Source organism: Eriocheir sinensis, unplaced genomic scaffold (genome assembly GCF_024679095.1).
Source record: "Eriocheir sinensis breed Jianghai 21 unplaced genomic scaffold, ASM2467909v1 Scaffold567, whole genome shotgun sequence".
Classification (NCBI taxonomy): domain Eukaryota; kingdom Metazoa; phylum Arthropoda; class Malacostraca; order Decapoda; family Varunidae; genus Eriocheir; species Eriocheir sinensis.
In genome coordinates, this window is record NW_026111906.1 from 106945 (window position 1) to 111231 (window position 4287).

General features: G+C 44.0%; 1 long non-coding RNA gene across 1 annotated transcript; it reads right to left on the reverse strand.

Annotated features, from left to right (window-relative positions):
* Nucleotides 1–356: 356 nt before the first annotated feature.
* Nucleotides 357–3714, reverse strand: LOC126993136 (uncharacterized). Its single transcript, XR_007747438.1, has 3 exons — nucleotides 3640–3714; nucleotides 3469–3582; nucleotides 357–422 (listed from the first exon to the last, which is right to left on the reverse strand). It is a non-coding gene; the product is annotated as an uncharacterized LOC126993136 (long non-coding RNA).
* Nucleotides 3715–4287: the final 573 nt, after the last annotated feature.

Below are 4287 nucleotides of genomic sequence, written 5' to 3' on the forward strand. Positions count from 1 at the left end.
ACTGTCATGGAGTACAATAATACCTGCCTCTTGTTCACTTCACAACACTGCTATTCAACTGTCATGGAGTACAATAATACCTGCCTCTTGTTCACTTCACAACACTGCTATTCAACTGTCATGGAGTACAATAATACCTGCCTCTTGTTCACTTCACATCACTGCTATTCAACTGTCATGGAGTACAATAATACCTGCCTCTTGTTCACTTCACAACACTGCTATTCAACCGTCATGGAGTACAATAATACCTGCCTCTTGTTCACTTCACAACACTGCTATTCAACCGTCATGAGGTACAATAATACCTGCCTCTTGTTCACTTCACAACACTGCTATTCAACCGTCATGAGGTACAATAATACCTGCCTCTTGTTCACTTCACATCACTGCTATTCAACCGTCATGGAGTACAATAATACCTGCCTCTTGTTCACTTCACATCACTGCTATTCAACCGTCATGAGGTACAATAATACCTGCCTCTTGTTCACTTCACATCACTGCTATTCAACCGACCCGAGCCCGAGAGGTGTCTTGATAACTCCTCGAACCTCTTTCTTCTCAATTTCTTCAACATTCGGGGACTTCGTTCTAATTTTCATTCTGTGGAACACCATCTCTCCTCCTCTAAACCTCACCTTCTCTTCCTCACCGAAACACAGGTTTCTGAGGCTACTGACAGCAATCTCTACTCTGTTCCCTCCTACTATCTCTATCCTAAATTTCAATCCGAAGCTGGATGTTGCGCGTACGTGCGCAACGACATCACTTGCTCTCGTGCTCACGACCTTGACTCTTCTGAATTTTCCACCATCTGGCTAAGACTTCACTGTCATTCTATTACTAAATACATCTGTGCTTCTTACCTCTCACCTAACTCTACCAACTATGTAAAATTCTTTGACTATTTGAATTCTAAAGTGGAGCACATCTTAACACACTCTCCCTTCGCTGGAATCTCCATCCTAGGAGATTTCAATGTTCACCACCAGCTTTGGCTTTCATCTTTTTTCACTGACCAGCCTGGTAAACAAGCCTACAACTTTGCTATCCTCAACGACCTAAAACAGTTAGTCCAGCACCCAACACGTATTCCCGACCGTCTTGGAGACAGGCCCAACATTCTAGACCGCTTCCTTACCTCAAACCCTTCTGCTTATTCTGTCAGACTGTTCTCTCCGTTGGGCTCCTCCGATCACAATCTTATTTCTGTATCCTGTCCGATCACGCCTGTACACCCTCTGGACCCGTCGAAGAGGCGATGCTTCTGGCATTTTGCTTCAGCTCGGTGGGACGACCTGAGGATGTACTTTTCCGATTTCCCGTGGAATGATTACTGCTTCCAGGATGGAGACTCCTCTGTGTGTGTTCAGCGCATCACAGAGGTCTCTGGAATGGAGGCATACATTCCACGTACTTTTTTCTACTCCTCACGTTAAAAAGCTTTGGTTTAATCACGCTTGTTCTCGTGCTGTCAATGATAGAGAGGCAGCTAACAAAAGGTACCAGAGCCTTCAAACTAATGCTAACTACGAACTTTACATTTCTGCCCGGAATCGTGCCAAATCTATTCTCCGACTAACTAAAAACTGTTTCATTAATAGAAAATGACAAAACCTTGCTTTCTCTAACTCATCCCGTGACTTCTGCCATCTAGCCAAAAACATCTCCTCCAACTTCACTTCTTCATCTTTCCCTCCACTCCTCAGTCCTGACGGCAACACTGCCGTCTCATCTATCTCTAAGGCTGAACTCTTCTCTCAAACTTTTTCTAAAAACTCCACTCTCGACGATTCTGGGCATATTCCTCCTACTCATCCCCCCTTTGACTCTTTTATGCCTGTTATAAAGATTCTTCAAAATGATGTTTTCTATGCTTCCGTGCTGACACCCTGCCTGGTCAAACTCTTTCTCTGCCTGTCAACATCTACCCCTCCGTCCTGCTGGAAGTATGCCTTCATACAGCCTGTGCCTAAGAAGGGTGACCGTTCCAATCCCTCAAACTACGGTCCTATAGCTTTACTTTCTTGTCTATCTAAAGCTTTTTAATCAATCCTTAACCGGAAGATTCAAAAGCACCTTTCCACTTTTGACCTTCTATCTGATCGCCAGTATGGGTTCCGCAAGGGGCGTTCTACTGGTGATCTCCTTGCCTTCCTAACTGACTCTTGCTCATCCTCTCTTAGCCGTTTCGGTGAAACCTTTGCTACTGCGCTGGACATATCAAAAGCTTTTGATAGGTCTGGCACAAATCTTTGCTTTCCAAACAACCCTCCTACGGTTTCTATTCTTTTCTCTGTACCTTTATCTCCAGTTTCCTTTCTGACCGTTCTATTTCTGCTGTGGTAGACGGTCACTGTTCTTCCCCTAAACCTATTAATAGTGGTGTCCCACAGGGTTCTGTTCTATCTCCCACTCTCTTTCTGTTGTTCATTGATGACCTTTCCAAAACGAACTGTCTTATCCATTCCTACGCCGATGACTCCACTCTGCATTACTCAACTTCTTTTAATAGAAGACCCACCATACAGGAACTTAACGATTCAAGGCTGGAGGCAACATAACGCTTAGCCTCAGCCCTTACTATTATTTCCGATTGGGGCAAGAGGAACTTGGTGTCCTTCAACGCCTCAAAAACACAGTTTCTCCACCTATCTACTCGGCACAATCTTCCAAACAACTATCCACTATTCTTTGACAACACTCAGCTATCACCTTCCTCAACACTAAACATCCTCGGTCTATCCTTAACTCAAAGTCTCAACTGGAAACTTCATATCTCATCTCTTACTAAACCAGCTTCCTCGAGGCTGGGCGTTCTGTACCGTCTCCGCCAGTTCTTCTCCCCCGCACAGTTGCTATCCATTTACAGGGGCCTTGTCCGCCCTCGTATGGAGTATGCATCTCATGTGTGTGTGTGTGTGTGGGGGGGGGGGGGGGGTACTCACACAGCTCTACCTTGACAGTGTGGAGTTAAAGGCTCTTCGTCTCATCAGCTCTCCTCCTCATACTGATAGTCTTTTACCTCTCAAATTCCGCCGCCATGTTACCTCTCTTTCTATCTTCTATCGATATTTTCATGCTGATTGCTCTTCTGAACTTGCTAACTGCATGCCTCCCCCCCTCCCGCGGCCCCGCTGCATACGACGTTCTACTCATGCTCATCCCTATACTGTCCAAAATCCTTATGCAAGAGTCAACCAGCATATTCACTCTTTCATCCCTCACGCTGGTAAACTCTGAAACAATCTTCCTTCATCTGCATTTCCTCCTGCCTACGACGTGAACTCTTTCAAAAGGAGGGTATCAAGACACCTCTCCTCCCGAAATTGACCTCTCGTTTTGGACACTCCTTTGACCTCTGTTCGGGAGCAGTGAGTAGCGGTCTTTTTTTTTTTTTTTTTACGCCCTTGAACTTTCTCCTTAGCTGTAAAAAAAAATATATATCATGGAGTACAATAATACCTGCCTCTTGTTCACTTCACATCACTGCTATTCAACCGTCATGGAGTACAATAATACCTGCCTCTTGTTCACTTCACATCACTGCTATTCAACCGTCATGGAGTACAATAATACCTGCCTCTTGTTCACTTCACAACACTGCTATTCAACCGTCATGGAGTACAATAATACCTGCCTCTTGTTCACTTCACATCACTGCTATTCAACCGTCATGGAGTACAATAATACCTGCCTCTTGTTCACTTCACAACACTGCTATTCAACCGTCATGGAGTACAATAATACCTGCCTCTTGTTCACTTCACATCACTGCTGTTCAACCGTCATGGAGTACAATAATACCTGCCTCTTGTTCACTTCACATCACTGCTGTTCAGCCGTCATGAGGTACAATAATACCTGCCTCTTGTTCACTTCACATCACTGCTATTCAACCGTCATGGAGTACACTATTTTTTTTCTTAACATTTGTCATGTTCTTTGGTTCATATATGGAGCTGCTTCCTCTGCCGTATAGCATCCACGTTTTTTTTTTTCTTTTTTGTTTGTTTTAGTTTTACGTCACTGGTATTCATGATATGTCGTCGTGAAATGCTCTTGTTATACTAAGGGAAACATTCGTATTTTGTGTAAGTAAAGTTGTTGTCGTTGCAAAATGACATCTTTTTTCATCCCTATGTTTCCACTAATATTTCAAGCCAGTGGTAGTTGTGAAAGGTAGTCGTGAAATGCGTTCGTGTTGAGCCACTGAGGAAAACATTCGCATTCTGTGTAACTGAACTTTATTTCTTTGCAGTATCAGAGCAGCCTTCTCTTTGT